Raw genomic sequence first — 19,333 nt, forward strand, 5'->3', positions numbered from 1 at the left:
ACTGGGGTCCGTATACAGCCTTAAGCGCATCATAGAAGCGCTTTATGTCGTGGCTGTCTGCATAGCCCTGGATTTCATCGGCCTTCTTGCTGAACCAGCTGTCCTGCATCTCGCGAAGTTTTTTCTGCACCTTTCTTCTTGCGTTGGTAAAGGCATCTTTCTTGGCTAGCGACGTGGGGTCGTTCTGACGTGCTCTGTAATGTTGATGTTTCTCCGTTAGTAGTGCCTGTATTTCTTCATCATTCTCATCGAACCAGTCTTGGTTTCTTCGGGTTGCTGGTCCGAGATGTTCGAGAGCGGTAGTGTAGACAGCGTCTCTGAAGGCCGTCCACTGTTCCTCAACGCTGGTCCCGTCTTCCTGTGGTGTGTCTGGCAGTCTGCCTTCAAGGTCATCGACGAATTCTTCTGCAACCCTGCTGCTTTTCAGCTTGGAGACATTCAGCCTCTTTGCAGTCTTCTGCCCTTGGGGTCTTCTCATGGGCAGAATGCAAAGCCTGAACTTGGACACAATGAGGCGGTGGTCGGTCCAGCAGTCGGCACCACACATGGCTCTCGTCACTCTGACATCCATCCTGTCCCTCTTCCTGGTGATGGTGTAGTCAATTAGATGCCAGTGCTTCGAGCGTGGGTGCATCCATGACGTCTTCTTGCGGGTGGGTAGGCGGAACAGGGTGTTGGTGATGACAAGGTCGTGTGTGGCACATGTCTTGAGGAGCAGAAGGCCATTGTTGTTACACTTGCCGGTGCCGTGTCTCCCAATGATCCCTTCCCAGGTTTGGTAGTCTGTTCCTACTTTGGCATTGAAGTCCCCGAGAACGATGAGCTTCTCTGACTGTGGGATTGCTGAGATGAGGGTGTCGAGTTCTTTATAGAACCTGTCTTTAATGTCATCTGGGTTGGTCATGGTGGGAGCGTAGGCACTAATCAGCATAGCACTCTTCTTGTCTGCAAGTGGGAGCTGAAGTGTCATCAGGCGGTTGTTGATGCTCTCTGGGTGCTTGGTGAGTTTACGGGCGAGGTTAGAATTGATGGCAAATCCCACGCCTGCTTCTCGTCGTTCAGCGCTGCTGCGACCGCTCCAGAAGAACGTGTATCCACCACTACGTTCTGTCAGCTGGCCCTTGTCTGCTAGGCGTGTTTCGCCGAGAGCTGCTATGTCCACGTTGTAGCGAGCTAGCTCTTCTGCAACCAGTGCAGTTCTTCTCTCTGGTCTGTCTGCCTTGATGTTATCTCGCAGAGTTCTCACGTTCCATGTGCCAAGGTTTAGCACCATCACTTTCTTCCGCATTGGGTTTGAAGTCATGACTTGCACTTGACTTGGATTAAAGTGAGGGAGAGTTGCGCAGGTCGTCAGCCTCACTCTCTCGTCCCGGCCCATCTGGACCCAGTGGCAAGACATAGTCGAGACGGCTGGAGATAGGTCAGGATGCAGTGGATGGCCAGCAGTGTTCTGTGTGTCTCATGGTGCCCTCTTAGCGCTTCACGACGCATTGCTGAGAATCGCCTTTCTGCCTGTTGAACCAGTGATGGTTTCTTCCGCATAGCCCGCCAAATCCAGGCTTCACACGCTAGGTAGACAAGCCCTGAGTGTTGTGGGTCTACTGCGGTTCTTGCGGCATGCTCGCAAGCCTCCCTACCCACTGTTGGGCATCCTCATCCGTCTTTGCAGCCGTTGGGAGATGTCTCTTCTTCCACCTGCTCTGCCGTTGGGATGATCACCTAGTGGTATAGTAATGACACCACCCCCTCTCTTGTTTTCGCCCGCTAGGTGCTCCACCTTGGCCGGGTCCTGCAGCTGCTCCCGACTGTACCAGGTGGCAGCGGTCGCGACGAGCAGCAGGCCAGCTCCAGGCCTCGGGCCTCGCACCCTCTGCCGTCTCGCCTTATACCTGTATAATAGGTCCAGTGTCAGTTTGGCGGCCTTGGACGGGAGTCTCAGCACTCACGGCCCGGTGTCGACTCGACCTCGGCCGGGCGTCTCGGCGCTCACGACCCGGTGTCAGCTCGACCTCGGCCGGGCGTCTCGGCGCTCACGGCCCGGTGTCGACTCGACCTCGGCCGGGCGTCTCGGCGCTCACGGCCCGGTGTCGACTCGACCTCGGCCGGGCGTCTCGGCGCTCACGGCCCGGTGTCGACTCGACCTCGGCCGGGCGTCTCGGCGCTCACGGCCCGGTGTCGACTCGACCTCGGCCGGGCGTCTCGGCGCTCACGGCCCGGTGTCGACTCGACCTCGGCCGGGCGTCTCGGCGCTCACGGCCCGGTGTCGACTCGACCTCGGCCGGGCGTCTCGGCGCTCACGGCCCGGTGTCGACTCGACAGCTTCTATAAGCCCACCGACTCTCATAACTACCTCAACTATACCTCTTCCCACCTTGCCACATGCAAAAATGCCATTCCCTATTCCCAGTTCCTCTGTCTCTGCCGCATCTGCTCCCAGGATGAGGCTTTCCATTCCAGGACATCTCAAATGTCCTCTTTCTTTAAGGATCATAGTTTCCCTTCTGCCATCAATGATGCCCTCACCCACATCTCCTCCATTTCTGACACTTCAGCCCTCACCCCGTCCTCCTGCCACCACAACAGGGACAGAGTTCCCCTTGTCGTCACCTACCACCCCACCAGCCTCCAGATCCAGCACATTATCCTCCGCAACTTCCGCCACCTTCAACAGGACCCCACCACTAAGCACATCTTTCCCTCTCCACCCCCTCCACTTTCTGCAGGGATCGTTCCCTCCGCGACTCCCTTATCCACACATCCCTCCCCACGGATCTCCCACCCGGCACTTACCCCTGTAAGCGCAAGTGCTACACCTGTCCCTACACCTCCTCTCTAGCCACCATTCAGGGCCCCAAACAGTCCTTCCAGGTGAGGCAACATTTCAATTGTGAGTTTGTTGGGGTCATTATTGCATCCAGTGCTCCCGGTGCGGCAGCCTCTACATCGGTGAAACCCGACGCAGATTGGGAGACTGCTTTGTCCAGCACCTCCGCTCCATCTGCCAGAACAAATAGGACCTCCTGGTTGCCACCCACTTCAACTCTGCTTCCCATTCGGATATGTCCATGCATGGCCTCCTCTACTGCCATGATGAGGCTAAACTCAGGTTGGAGGAGCAAAAACTCATATACCGTCTGGGTAGTCTCCAGCCCCTTGGCATGAACACAGAACTCTCCAACTTCCAGTTAATCCCCCCCTCCCCCATCCCAGTTTCACTCTGCCCCCTCCCCCAGCCGTCTATCACCTCCATCATGGTTCCGCCTCTGTCTACTACCCATTGTGCTTTCCCCTATTCCTTCTTCACCTTTCCTGCCTATCCCCTGCCTGCTTCCCTTCCCCTCCCCTTTATCTTTCCCCTTACTGGTTTTTCACCTGGAACCTACCAGCCTTCTCCTTCCCACCCTCCCCTCACCTTCTTTATAGGGCCCCAGTCCCTCTTCAGTCCTGACGAAGGGTTCAGGCCCGAAACGTTGACCGATCGTTTCCACGGATGCTGCCCGACCTGATGAGTTCCTCCAGGCGTACTGTGAGTGTTGCTTTGACCCCAGCATCTGCAGAGTATTTTGTGCTCTGTTGCTTCAGCAATATCCTTCCCTGCATCACAAGGTTAGAAGTGGTGCTTTTGCTGAAGACTGCACACGTGCTGAAATCCATGAATAAATGAAGCACCTTCACTCAACAAGCCTGAACAACAATCATGCATTGACTGAGAAGTGTGGAAGATAACATGCATGCAAGAAAGATACCAAACAATGATGATCTCTAACAAGACAGATCTACCACCTACAAATAGTATCATCAACATCTGGCAAGTTTAGCAGCTCAACCGGATCAGCACCCGATTCTGTAGTTACAAGACGCAGGATAGACACTGTGGTAAGCCAAGTCACCTACAAGGGACAAGTCAGGACTGTGGTGGAATACTTACCTGATATATACAGCTCCTACTCAAGCTTGCACTCTCCAGTGCAAACGCAAGACAATGATTGCAAATTCTACAAAATACTTTGCAGTTATTAGCCTTGGCAATTCCAAAAGCATAGAATGCTGTTCCTTTATTATTGCTGAAACCAAATCCTGATTCACCCAACAGTGTGAGGAGAATAGACACCAAAAAGTGATTCAGGTGGCAGCTCAGTTCTACTTTCTCCAGACCAATTATAGATGTTAACCTCAGTGCATTCAGATCCCAAAAGCGAATAAATAAATATTTCCAAGACAAAACTATCACCTTCAATTTTGAATTTGCAATAAATAATGGGATTTCCACATTACTTTTCAAAAAAAATGTCACACATTTTGCACCATGGTGCTGATGTACAGGAGAATATGCCCCCTGCTGTAAATCTTAATTAGTTGCCTTTTAGCACACTGTCACTTCCTTATAAGAAACACAAAATGCTCCAGAGATTAAAAATAAAAGCAACAAAAAAATTAGTAACTAGTCTCTTTTATATACAGACCAATCACAACTATTTCAAACAAAATCTATGAGACACCTACACTTACCAGTAGTTTACTTTTCTTCACTCAGCCTACAAAGCGCAGAATAACTCAATGGCTCAGAGTGCAGTTGGGAGTTCGACTTGAGCAAAAATGACCAAAACCACACAATTTTGCAACCGGAACTGCCATGCTAAGATCGCCCTCTCATTTGAGCACTGCTTTACATGTTTATCAAGGGATATGCAGAAAAAATGAGTTCCTTCTAGATATTTTTTAAATCGTATCAGTAGATAAATTAAATCCAACGTTCAAATTAAATTTGTTAACAAAATACATATGTCATATACAACGCCGAGATTAATTTTTTTGGGGGCATATTCAATAAATCCATAATAGAATGCTATGCATACCATATACGGACAGGATAACCAACGACGTTCTACAGAGAACGAAAATAAAACGTACATTACTTTTAAAAAAAGATCAGAAAACAGCAATCAAAATTCTTTGGACACATCATGCGAAGAGAGACATTAGATCATTTAGATACAACTGGAAAGCTGGAAGGAAAAAGAAGCAGACAGAGAATGAAAATGACAGATGGAATAACATCATGGTTAGAAACAGGGGAGGCAACAACAACAATTGGGAGGATCAGAGACCGTGATGGATGGAAAGACATGATCGCCCACATTTAATGGCAAGGCACCTGATGAATGAATGAATAATAGAATCAATGAAAGACTGCACCAACTTGGGCATTCAACCAGTGTGGACAAGATAACAAACTGTGCAAATGCAAAAAGAAAGAAATAATAATAAATAAGTAGTAAGTATCAAGAACATGATGAAGGGTCCTTGAAAGTGAGACCATAGGTTGTGGGAACATTTCAATAATAGGGCAAGTAAAGCAGATCCCCTTTTTATCTCCTTTGGTTCAAGAGCTTGATGATTGATGGGTAGTAACTGTACCTGAACCTTGTGGTAAGAGTCCTGAGACTCCTGTGCCTTCTTCCTGAAGTAGCAAGAAGAGAGGATGGAGGGTGGTGGGAGTCCTTGATGATGAATGCTACTTTCCTGCAACAATGCTTCATGTAGATGCGCTCAATGGTGAGCAGGGCTTTACCCATGATGGATTAGGCCACATCCACTATTATGATAGGCTTTTCCATTCAGGGGTATCGGTGTTTCCATGTCAGGCTGTGATTCAGCTAGTCACTATACTCTTCACCCCAAATCCATCAGACAAGGTCCAATTCACTTAATGTGAAAACTTGTCTTCAAACGTTCATACTTTCTTTGCTCACAAAAAAAAATTGCTAACTTGGGCAAAAGTCTGGGAAGAGCTAGAATTAAACACCAAGCAAAAAAAAAAGCAAGCTTATAACCAAGGACAAGTTATTTACAATATTCAAGAAATCTATGTTGTTGGGGAGCCATGGAATTAAGGTCTCCTAAGCAATAAGCACTAACATTCCATAGGCTTATACCAATTACTTGTCATACCTGCATACTAAAGTTAAGAACGAAGCACTAAGACACCAGGATGTCTTCACATCTCAGTGCTCAGCAATCTCCCACTATTTAGACATCTTGTCACCTCCTTTCCCCCCCTCCCCCCACCATTATTAATTAACCAAACACACTACCTATTAGGACAAAGGTTCACTTTTTTTAAAGCTGGGAATAAATATACAGCAAAGAAACAACAGCACTGTCGTAAGATGAATGGCTGCCAATCCATTAATGATCTGATCAGAGGGTCGGCACAACATTGTGGGCTGAAGGGCCTGTAATGTGCTGTATATGGGGTATATGGGGTGTCAGGGAGGGGTAGCACCTCTGGTGGGGGAACATGTCGCGTCCTTTTCAGGGCGGTTAGTCCACCTTTGGTCCCCTCCTGGCACTCAGCTCTCACCTGTGGCTCCCTGTAGCTGTTTGCATGCGACAGCGGCCACACCCCGGGCAACGGCTTCAACAAGCTGGCTAAACCAGGTGAGGGTAGCCGACAGGTCTCAAACCCTTGGTGAGATAGGGTGTTGTCTATCCCAGCATGTGAAGACAGACTCCGGCGGATTGAGCGGACGAGACCAATGGAAGGTCCAACGGTCAAGAAGGCGGTCTCTGCAAGCGTCGTGGAACGTGTAGAGCAGGACAAGACACAGATGATGTCCTGGTCATCCACTGCGCCTAGTCCATCTCCAGCCGTCTAGACTCTGTCTTGTCACTGGACCCAGATGGGAATTGGGAAGAGAGAGTGAGGCTGACTCTGCGCAACTCTCCCTCACTTAAATCCAAATCACGTGCTAGTTTCGACACCATCATTATGGTGTTGAGGTCCTCATCGACATCAACGATGGACGAACAATAACAATGTGCTGTACTAGTCTATGTTATGTTACCATATTCTTACACAGTAATGGAATCCACTCCAAATCAAGACAACAAAAAAAACACTAAAGGTTATTTGCTCTCTTGCTAGTGTAACAGATTTCATTCAGATACCACAAATGCTTAATAATCTCTTAAATAAATTTTACTAGCAATAAAGTGAAAAAAATCTACATATCAGGAAAAATAGAGGGACAGTATAAATAAATGGCAAAAATTTTAGAAAGTGCCCCCACAAGTAGACGGTCCTGGCTGCACACGCACAAATCCATTCCAGTAGAAAAGCATGTTGAGAGAATGGTTAGTACAACATATGTGAACCTATGAATCATAAAAGAGGCAGAGCATAAAAACGACATGAGTATAAAAACAGATTGATGTGGAACAGTGCAGAATGTTGGTTAGGACAATATACAAAATGCTGGAGAAATAGGTCAGGCAGCATCTATGGAGGAAAACAAATTTCAAAATAAATTATCAAAGTTTGTGACAGAACAGGTTGCCAACAGTAATTCTCCTGCTAAACTTGCCCCTTTGCCTGGTTAGTCACTCCTTGTTCTGTCCCTGGTCTAGTTTCCCCTAGTAGTTCACACACTTTGCCCTCCCGTTCTGCAGTTCTTGGGAGTTCACCATTTACACACCCCAACAGTAAAGCAATCGCTAGCTGGCTAATCAAAACAATCCCTTCAGTTAACATGCTTTACTGGTCTATAACTCAAAGGATTCTAGACTCAGGCATTTCAAACAATTTCATTTATTTTCACTCACACTGTTACATCGGTTTGTAGAGAGCAGAACAGCACATTACTTGTCTAAACACAGCACATTTCCTGGTTGATGTCATGGACTCAAAAGACCCGCGGAAGAGTCTGGAGCATCCTAAAATAACGCCTGGGTTAGTGGAAGCAAGTGCACTACACCCCACGCAGGCAAAACCCCTGGTGGGGAGGTATTATTCTTTTCTATTTATTTGAGCATGTGGATACTGATCTGTAGGTTCAACTAATGCACTTGTTGTGGAATAAGACTGTAGGGTGTTAGAATCCCTGTTTAAAATGTTCTAATTCCGCATATGAAATAATTATTATGGTGTGGTCACATGATTATCTCCCCCCCCCCCCCCCCCCACGCAACCAACAGTAGAATTTTCTGGTCCTTCTAGGCCAGGCTTAAGCAAATCTTAAACCCACAGTTTGGCTTTGCTAGCAAGGTGTGGAGTTTGGAATTGATGGCTGGTGAATAGTGATTTATTTACATTGAAAAGTTCAAGACAAAGTGTGGCGTAGAGAAGGTCTCTGTATATTTGTAAATTTTTGTACATACTTTTTTCCCCCCATTTGTCTAACTGTAAATATTTTTCTTCGCAACTTTTGGGCAACTTTTGCATTTTTTTCCAGCTAGCACTAAATAAAACTCCTTGCACTAACGTATTGGAGTAACTTGCCATCTGTTCCCCCCCCCCCCCCCAACTGTTTGCTGATCCTCGTTGGGCACATTTACCCACACCTGATAGCAAGGTGTGACAAACTATATACAGTATATGAAACTACATTGAGATTTATTTTCTTGTGGGCCTTCACCGTAAGTACAAAGGAACACAAAAGAATGAAAAACCGCGTGCAAGACAGACAAACAACCAATGTGCAAAAGACAACAAACTGTGCATGTACAAAAAGAAAAAAAGCAACAACAATAATAATAAATAAATAAGCAACAGATAGAGAACATGAGGTGAAAAGTGCTTTAAGGTGAGTTCATAGGTGTGGTAACAGTCTAGTGATGGGGTAAGTGAAGTTGAATGAAGTTATCCTCTCTGGTTCAAGATCCTGATGGTTGAGGAGTAATAACTGTTCCTAAACCTGGTGGTGAAGGTCTGGAGGCTCCTGTGTGGCTGTCGAATCCGGAAAGTCACTCAGAGACTGTATAAGTACAAACTCTTTATTCAAAGCACCCGGGGCTCACTCAGTTAGTCGCTCAAACAGGAACAGTCTGTCTGTGACTGTTCCTACCCGATCCACCAACTAACAATTCCCCTTACAACACAGGTATATTTCTTCAGATACTCCCCACACAAGACAGGCTGGAGCCAAAGTTATCCATTACCTGACAGCCCCGAAAGACAAATTACGAAATAGGCATAATGCACAGAACATACACACAGGCTGGAGTGGTCCCATCTCTACGCATGAGTGCACAGGGAGATAAGCATCCTGAAACCCTAGCTAGCTACCTTCAAGAAGAAATATGACTCAGCATGACTTAGCAAATCTGTTGATCATCAGAAGTTTCTTTCAGAAAAAACATGCTGCTATTGTTTAATGAATTGTTAATTCTTTTAAATACTTTATCACTTGTACCTTCTGACAACTTCCCAATGAAGGGTCTCAGCCTAAAATGTCAAACATTTATTTCTGTGAAAGATGTTGCGTGATCTGCTGAGTTCCTCCAGCATGTGTGCATTGATCAAGATTTCCAGCATCCGCAAAATTGTAGGTCATTTTTTAGGACATAGCTGAGACACTGCATCCAATTCAGGTTGTGCCATACTTCAGCAATAAAGATTCTGAAGGGAGCCAAAAGATTTCTAGAATTTTTCTATGAATGAATGAGTGATTTCACCTCTGATTAGTAAGATGGATTGTCCCTGAAGCACAAAAAGACTGATGGCATTGAATATGGTGAATAATTGTTTTCACAACATATTTACACCGAAGTACAAGCTACTCCCAGCAACAGATGGTCCAAAGATTAGAGCACAGACCAGAATTCTGAGTTAAAAAAGTACAGCATTTGGAAGGGAGGACATTTTTTTTTAAACTTAATGTTTGGAATTTACAGTCTACAAAGTTATGAATATGGATGGAGCCAGCAAAAGGTGAATTGAATAGGCAGTGAGGAACAATTAGCAAGACTCAGGAAAAGGAATTAAAGAGTACTTGTCTATTTGGAGCCAGCTAAACCTGTCTATATTTTAATATTCTGAATACACAGGATCATACGGACTTTGATCCTGTTCTCAGCAAGTCAATAATTTTTGGTTTGCTTATATTCTGCTGCCATCTTATAATTTGAGAATTTTACAGGATAACTAGAGATTTGCAATTTTTTGCAGGCACTAATGATCGAGATGATGGTGGCAAAAGATATGAGATTTAAAAACAAGGATGCAAAATGTTTAATTGAATTTCAATCAGGAAGCATTGTGCAAGCCATGAAGAATTTGATGAATGAATTGGTGAAACTTCATACAAAATAGCATATGGTCATTTATAACAGCACAGAAGATGAGAATGGAATTACCAAGACGAGAGGTAATAAGTATATTAGTCCAGGATTGGCTGACCTATACCATGTTACAGAGATAGAAAGCCAGTTAGATTGAATTACACTTAGAAAACAAGACAATAGATTGTCATTTTTTCCTTCTTCCTAGCTGGACAGTCTGGCTAGCTTGCTCATTGTTAGAATTGAACCAACAGGCATCAGGGTCTAGTGGTGAAAAATAGTTCTTTAGGCAGTCATATGTACACATTCCAAACTTCAGCACAGTCAAACTGCCCAAGGCTGCTGTCAAGATAACACTATTAGCCATTTCAATGTGTTTCAGAGATTGTGCAAGGAAATTCAATCACATCTTTTCCTATTTATTCCCAGCAGTATAACATGAGAACCCACAGAGCTGTCATCAATTCGGTCAGAGGTCCTGTGTTTTGTCTAATATCTGATCTTTCAGCTGAAGGAACTAGCACACTTCAGGTCCATGAATGAATACATATATGCTTTCTGTCGAGGACGTATGGAATTGGGCCTATCACAGTCCAAATTCTTTGTAATCAAGGTATATTGCCTGCATTAAGGTTTGTACTGTTTACAGCCAGAAATGCATTTATAGGAGTGACTGTCTTATTTCTGACATTTCTGTACACAGTGTACACTCAAATTCAACATCTGGCAACACTTTGTATGTAAGTAGCACATGGGAAGAAAAAGAAAATCTGAGAGTCATCTTGGAATTTTTCAAGAATAAATGCATATAAAATCTCCAATGTTTTCAAATCAACTCAACTCCATAGCTTGCTTATATTACTATTAATGATTAATGGCTGGTTGAAAAATAAGTTTACTGAACCTTACTTCAAAATGTTCCCCACCCCCAATGAACCAGCTGAAAATTTTCAAGAAAATTATGGTCTATATTTGATTAAATACTGCAATAAAAACAAATTTAATTCTTCTTGGTCTGAGTATATACTCTATTCCTCATTCCAAATTCTGTCTTTAATCTACAGTATTTTCTCCCTCCATTTCTGATTAACATACTCGTCTGCTCATGACAAAAATCTCTCTATACTGATTAACTTTGAAAATAGAAAAACTGCATCAACTTTATTAAAAAGGCAAAAATTAAACATTTCAGACTTCAAAATAATTTCAGTTTGCTTGGAGACATTTAACCCAAAATATACTTTTAAACAAAAAACACCGTGTCCAGAAAAAAAAATCTTGCACATATTTTCAGAACTTCATTTGTTTTTGAATTTAGCTTTCTGAAACAGCTAGATGTTCTTGCACATATTTTGTCAGGCTGACATATCAGCTTCATTCACAGATCGGAGAACATGCAATTTCCAGATTCAATATATTACCATAGTTATTATAAACCTATTACCTCATACTTATGCTCATATTTTTTTAGATTAAATGCTTTCATCAAATATGAACAATGACTACAATTAGTGCACTCTGTTTAAATGCACAGTAATGTTGTCTCTGAATGGATCCAGAAACAAAAAATATTAATTGAAACTTTTACCCTCCCCAAATCAATTTCATATCTTAATTCTGGCTAGCAACCTGTGAATTCTGTAAGGGTGTATTCTGTTACTCAATTGGTCATTCTGAGTTATAACAAATCTGCTGTGCCCTGCCATCCCCACAGTCACACATTACTGTGCTGGGAACCTGATGGAAATCCCTGTGCGCCAGTACTCCTCCAGTGATGGAGGAACAGTAGCTCATGCCTCAGCGCATGGAAACTGCCTGCTGAAATGTGAGGTTTGGGGGCTGTTTTATGCATGGCATGGTGAGTATGGGCCATTGCTGGGGACTACTGAATACATCGATCAACTGTTGGATTTCAAAGTCTTTCTCATCATGCTGTTGGATTGGCTGAATGGCAGGAGGCAAAGTGTGAATAAAGATGCGTTTTCTGTTGGGAAATATATGGTTATGTACCTCGGCAGAAGGAATAAATGTGTAGACTATTTTCTAAATGGGGGAAAATTCAGAAATCACAGGTGCAAAGGGGTTTGTGAGTCCTCATGCAGAATTCCCTTAAGGTTAACTTGCAGGTTGAGTCAGTGGTAAGGAAGGCGAATGCAATGTTAGCAGTTATTTCAAAAGGATGAGAATATGAAAGGATGTAATGCTGAGGCTTTATAAGGCATGATCTGACCGTATTTGGAGCATTGCGAACAGTCTGGGGCCCCTTATCCAAGAAAGGATGTGCTGGTGTTAGAGCAGGTTCATGAGAATGATCCCAGAAATGAAAGGATTAACATATGAGGAGTGTGATGACTCTGGGCCTGCATTCACTGGAATTAAGAATGAGTGGGGTAGCTCACTGAAACCTATTAAATACTGAAATGCCTAGATAAAGTAGATATGGAAAGGATGTTTCCTATGTGGGGGGGGGTGGGGGAAGGAAAGAGGGGAAGGAAGGAGGAGAAGGGTGGGAGTCTAGGACCAGAGGGCACAGCCTCTGAATAGAAGTCCCTTTAGAACACATATGAGGGTGAACTTCTTTAGCCAGAGGGTGCTAAATCTGTGGAACTCATTGCCACAGAAGGCTGTGGAGGCAAAGTCACTGGGTATAGTTAAAGTGAACATTGATAGGTTCTCAATTAGTGAAGGCAAAGGTTACGGGAAGAAGGCAGGAGAATGGGATTGAAAGGGATAATGTATCAGCTATGATTGAATGGCAGAGCAGACTGAGCCAAAAGGGCCTAATTCTGCTCCTATGCCTATGGTCTGATGGTACCAGTGTGGTTAGGGGCTCATGCCAGGTTCCTGGTATAGTAGCAAACAGTAGCTGGAATGCAAGGGATTTGCTCTGTTCCCAAAGATCTACTGGATATCTTTTTTGAAGTTTGGCCATTCGGTGTTTGGAAAGAACAGCACGAGTAATCTAAAAATCAATGCTATGTGGGGTAGTGCCAAGGATTTTTCTAGAGTTATTGGATCCACCTTACTGATAACAACCATCATTGTCTTGTTCACTTTGCTTTTCTGTCAAATGATGTGTAATAATGCAAACTTGGCTATGTTCTTGTTATAGTGCTACAAGGCAATGCCACATAAGCCCTGAGAACCATCCACACTTCACTGCCCAATTTGAGGAAAAGAAGGATCATTAAGATCAGCCCCAGTAAAGTGATGCCTGTGAGAAGTCTGGACTATAATTTCAGGCACCAGCCGAGATCCAGCCTACTAATTCATTAAGATAACTGTTCTCATATTAAGCCTAGAGTTCTACATATTATGAACGTATGAGTTTGGTGTTTAGCTCTGTGGTAAACCATATTTATATGTTGTAATTGGGTTACCTGTCTGGACATGCCCCTCTTCTGACTGCCCCTGAGGCTCCTCCCACAGACCCCTGAATAAAGGTGATTGGGCTATGGCTCCTCCTCTCAGTCCAGGGGCAGATACTCAGCATGCTGGAGGTCACATTTTACTGCTAATAAAAGCCTTTCAGTATTTACTCTACTTCCAGTCTTTTGCAGTTATTGATGGTGCATCAATTTTATTAGCAGTATATGCAGGTTTTTCCCTTTCGGGAATTACTTTCCCTCAAACTTCAATGTTGACATTCTTAAAGTAGAAAATAAACAAGAAGTTTTGTTTTTGTTTAAGTATTAATAGAAAGAAAGATTTATGGAAATAGCATGCTCTACATCCAAAGGAACAGGTTTTTAATACCGGAATAATTCTTAAACAAAATTGCCAATAAAAATACAGTACATAATAATTCAAGGTGTTTCAACAGTTCTGTTCATTTATCACCATTAAAAGTTTTGTCCATCTTATTCTCTAGGTATAATTACAATAATACTATTAAAAGTCATGCTCATCTTTTCATCTAAATGTAATATAACTGGACACACTTAAAAACACTGATACTTCTTTGTTATCTTTCAGAGAGAGATTAGCTCCATTTGTCATACATACATCAAAAACAGTGAAATGTCTCATTTGGAACAAATTAAATCAGCAAGGATATGCTGGGGAGCAGCCCACAAGTGTCAACACATTTTCAGTGTCAAGATGGCATGCTGACTGCTACTAACTCCAACCCATGTTTTTGGAATGTGGGAGGAAACCCATGCGTCCATAGGGAGAATGTACAAACTCCTTACAGACAGTGACGGGAACTGAACCCTGATCAGTGACTGCTGCTGCTGTAAACTGATTTTGCTCACTGCTATGCTACTATGCCACCACAGATGAAGAGGTACACTGTAATGTATGCAATACCTTTAAACCAGTCTGGTGGATGAACTGGAAGTATCTGCCTCTAGAGAACTCCACACCTGTTAATGCCATATTCATTGGGATATATAATTTATTCTGTCTTTGTCCAACTGTAACAAAATAAACGTGTTCCAAAATACATCAGGCTTCTTAATACCACCGCAACCATCTCGAGTTAAGCAAGAAAGTTGATATTTGTATCTGCCATTTAAAGAGCATGCACAAAATAAAAGAGAATATAAATAAATCTAGTGGTATTGGAGGTGGTGTTAAAATGGGGCAAAGAAGGGACCCAAGGACGGAAGTTCTGTCCTTAATGATGCAGAACCAGTGAAGGTTGGTGTGTAGGCAAGGACACTCTATGACCATAGAAGTGCCTATAGGAAGAACAATTTCCTTTGTCAAGTGGGCCACAACAGTAAGCCTGAAATCCACCAATTCTGACAAAGGGTCCTAGACTGAAATGTTGGCTGTTTATTTCCACATAGTTCCTTCAGCATTTTGTGTGTTATTTTCACAGATGCTTCCTGAACTGAATGTTTTCAGCATTTTTATTTCAGATTGCTAGCATTGTCAGATTTTTTTACTGATTTTAATAGCAAAGCTGACATTTGTTAATAATCTTTAATATGCTCCGCAAATATGTTACTGTGATTTCCTCACTGTGATGCAAATGTGTGGTTTGCATTTTAGTTTACAGTAAGCTGTCTGCTACATTCTTATGCAAGCTATCTACACATTCACTCATGGTTGTGAACTGAAACAAAAAACTGACACAAAGATCCTGACTCATCATCAATTCTTAAACTGAAACTTGGCAAAAAATATATACATCATCTGTAATGAATGGACTTCTAAAAGGAGGACTCCAGCAACTTATTTCTGCAATGGTGGAACTGCTGAGCCAACTGGACTTCCTGCTGTGATCCACCCACCCCCTCCCCTCACTGCAAAATGGAGGTCTCACTAACACAACTGACATGTTGAATGCATTCAGTATAGTGAAACCAGGGAATTTTACACTTCAAAAAGATTTATTGGGGTGGTGGGGCAAGTACTGAACATATTTCAGAAGGAGATAGATTTCTAGGCATTAAAGGCTTCAAGAAGTACAAGGAGAAAGTGGGAACATAATATTGAGATGGAGAATCAATCCATGATTATACTGAATGGGGTAACAGGTTGCAAGGGCCAAATGCCATACCATTCTATTCTTGCTTCAAAATTTCTAGGACAATTCTTAACATTGTTAATTTTAAATAAAAAAGGATTGTTTAAGTGATGTCACAGGAATTTTTTTGCATGGACCTTTTGACATGCAATAATAGTACTCAATGGATGGTTCAATTGTCCATTATCAATCATCTTTCTGGAAAAATACTCAGTGAACTTTAACAATAGGTGAATATCCCGTGCTTATTTGCACCAACAAATACAAAGTTTCAAACTGTTATGGAAGAATATGAACTCAAATTCATTTAACATCTTATTTCTCTGAAATACAGCGCTTCACACATCAATTAAAGTTTATATCGTCTAAAACTCTGGACACTAGAAGAACATCTCTTAACCTACTGGAGCTGCCTGTGCCCTACCATGCAGAAAGGTATTACTGGCCACATATCAAAATCCCAGACTTAACAATAAACAGGAGATTCTGCAGATGCTGGAAATCCAGAGTAACACACATAAAATACCGGAGGAATTCAGCAGGTCAGGCTGGATCTATTCAGAGGAAAGGAAGTTGACGTTTCAGGCCAAGATCATTCATCAGGACTTAAAGAGTCTTGGCCTGAAATATCAACTCTTTAATCCTCTAGCATTTTGTGTGTTATCCCAGACGTAATGCTCTGTTTATCATAGCTTAGCACAGTGATGAATACAGTCCCATCACGTGACTGGATACACCATTCATTTCACCAGGTTATTGTGGTGAAAGGCCATGTATTTTTCCTTTTTACAATTTTTATGCCTGTAAATATTTTAGTGTACAAAAGCTTAAATTTTAATATTTTTAATAATTTTGCATAGAATGAAGATCAACATTCCAGATATTAGAACATTAAAAAACTAAATTTGTTTAAAAAGTTTTGCTTTATCAAAAGGTTAAGATCTATCCCCGGCTTTGGCTTCTGCTCATAATTTCTTTTGCATTCTGGGAACACCGCTTCAGCAGTACGGTACCCAAAGCCTATTCATTGCACCTCAACTGATTTCTCCTACGCGTGGAGTTAGCTGGAACAGCATACCCTACTTCTCCTAGTCAAGTATGGATGGTATGGACTGAATTCAGAGTTTAGTAGGGGAGAATCTAGCCCAACTGATCCCATTCAACAAGGTAAATAAAGAATTAGAAATGATGCATGGCAATTCTGACAACAAATATGATTATTTCAGTTACTTCCAATGTTGTACTTTTTAAACAAAATTGCAGCTTATCCAATGACCAAATTAGACAATGAGTCAGCATAGACTGGATATGGAATCAAACAACCTGAAAAAGATAACTCATTGACTTTTTTTTTAAAACCATACTCAAGATGATAAAACTAAATATTCTGAATAAGGGTATTATTTCTCCAATTTGTTTCCCCTCCAAAAGGTAAAATTGAATGTAAAAGAAAACAGAACATTCTTGAAAAGTTAAAAGAATATTGAGAAATTACTACTTGTATTGCTCGTTCAGAGCTGATGCCAGAACAATACACTGATTAATCTTCTGTTGTGGTACAAGATTCTATCAAAGAATGGTTTAGTATGGGAGGAGATCATTCAAACCTGTGTCTGTGGGACTATTCAAGATCAATACAGCTACACCTACCATCTTATCCTCTCTGCATCGCTCCACAAATTCTTGTTATATACTTATCAAGCTCCTTTTCTAATACTATAGTAGAATCCATCTTCATTACTAACCCTGGTAACCAGACCCAAACTTTTTACTATGTAAAAGAAATGGTTCCTCTTAACGGTTTTGATTCTTTTACGAATCATCTTTATTCTTCATTCCCCAAGTTCTTGACCCACCCATTCTTACCATCAAATGTAAATTTTATTTACCCCTATGTCCTTCATGATTTTAAGTACCTCTACATTATCAACTTGTTATCGAGGATAAGAGTACCAGCTTCTCCTGTCTCTCCCCACATACTCAAAGCCCCTCATCCTCAATCATTTCAGTATATATCTTCTTTACCCTCTCCAAAGAACAAGCTTGGCAACACACTTGAAATTTCAATCTTATGCTTGCTGCACAGGTGTATTTCACTTCCAAAGTTACCACAGCAGTGATCTTCATGACTAATGAGAAAATGTTCAAAATACAGCAACTACACTCCAGAATTAAGGGTACTCAAAACTCAGAAAGTTCATCTGCAGTGTACAAATACAAGTAAAACCTGCATGTGCTCAGGGATCAACACTCCAAGCCAAAATCGTAATTTCTGAACTAACTGAGAGGATGAGCTTAACACTTAACATGTACAGGTCAAAGATTCTCCATTCATCTACCTGTACTGCATGTCGCTCTCTGGCTACAAACGGTCATGGCAAAACTCTGGAAGATATGGACATCTCTTGGCAAAGGCAGACAACGATGATGGAATTTACCAAAAGCAAGCACAGCCTTGGTTAATTGTGGAAAAGAACATCTGCGGTTCAAGCCTTTACACATGGCACTAAACTCTTAGCTTAGTAGGTAACAATGAGGCCTATGTTCTTTTATACTTCTGAGATTGGTGATCTGTACAGATGGTTACTGGAGAAACATAACCAGCAAATTGTAGTATCAGCCAAATGCACTTCAAGATCAAATGAACTAATGTCAAAGTGTAAGTGAACAGCCCCACCTCCCTCTCGTACCCCATCCGTTATTTATTTATATACTGTGGTGACCCACTTTCTGGCACCCACGATCCGGCTGACAACAGCGCGCGCAGGCAGAGGGCCGACCCCAAAAAGGGCGCCAGGCCATCTTCACCAGCAGGGGGAAAATCCCGCGCGCAGAAAGGGTCTGGGAATATGCATTCCCCACAGCAGTCCCGCCCCAGGAAGGGCGGGAACGGGAAGGCTTTAAAGCAGGCCGCGAAGTTTGAATAAATCTTTTTCATCGCAACTCTAACTCACCGACTCCATGTGGTTATTCTAGCGGTGTGTAGCACACCGCTACAATTGGTGACCCCGAGGGCCCAAACGATATTTGGACCAGAGATGACCAATGCCGCATCTGTTCACGCAGTTTTGTTAAAACTGCCAAGCTTCTGGACACTGCGACCCCATTTATGGTTCGAACAAGCAGAAGCACAATTCCACATTCGGCAGATAACCTCGGAGTCCACTCGCTACTACTACGTGCTGAGCTCCCTCGACCAGGAGACAGCTGCACAAGTTGAGGAGTTTATACAGTCGTCCCCGGAGGACGGCAAATACACAGCATTCAAAGCCCTGCTCATAAGGACTTTCGGACTCTCACGGCGCGAACGAGCACGCTGCTTAATACACCTGGATGGTTTGGGAGACAGGCCGCCGTCAGCATTAATGAACGAGAAACTGGCCCTGGCTGAAGGACACAAACCCTGCCTCATGTTTGAGCAGGCGTTCCTAGAGCAACTGCCCGAGGATATATGCCTGCTGCTGTCCGACGCAGATTTCATTAACCCCTGGGAGGTGGCGGCCCGAGCAGATGTGCTGTGGAATGTCAGGAAAGAGAGAGGGGCACCCGTCGCACAGATCACCAAGCCGCGTGCCCAACGACAGACCAGACCAGGCCCGGCAGCAGAGCCTACAAAACCCAGCGACAGGAGTGAGGAGCCCAACGAACAATGGTATTTCTACCACCAGTGGTGGGGCACAGGGGCCCGCCGCTGCAGACCACCCTGCAAATTCCCGGGAAATGCCAGGGCCAGCCGCCGCTGATGGCTACGGCGGCTGGCCATCAGGACAGCCTCCTGTACGTCTGGGACAA

The 19,333-nt window shown here is 43.3% G+C and overlaps 1 protein-coding gene across 8 annotated transcripts in view; it reads right to left on the reverse strand.

The window, feature by feature from the left end:
* The window catches only part of LOC140195003 (interleukin-6 receptor subunit beta-like), a 135,462-nt gene that overhangs the window by 111,292 nt on the left and 4,837 nt on the right, over window positions 1-19,333 (reverse strand). The window contains exon 1 of one of the 8 annotated variants that reach the window (XM_072252543.1): window positions 4,510-4,581. The exons of 6 other annotated variants lie outside the window; for them this stretch is intronic. The gene's annotated coding sequence lies outside the window, so the exon portion shown is untranslated. Of the gene's footprint in view, window positions 1-3,412; window positions 3,436-4,509; window positions 4,582-19,333 lie in introns of those variants that run through there. One more of the 8 variants, XM_072252544.1, reaches the window with a different exon arrangement.

Source organism: Mobula birostris, chromosome 3 (genome assembly GCF_030028105.1).
Source record: "Mobula birostris isolate sMobBir1 chromosome 3, sMobBir1.hap1, whole genome shotgun sequence".
Classification (NCBI taxonomy): domain Eukaryota; kingdom Metazoa; phylum Chordata; class Chondrichthyes; order Myliobatiformes; family Myliobatidae; genus Mobula; species Mobula birostris.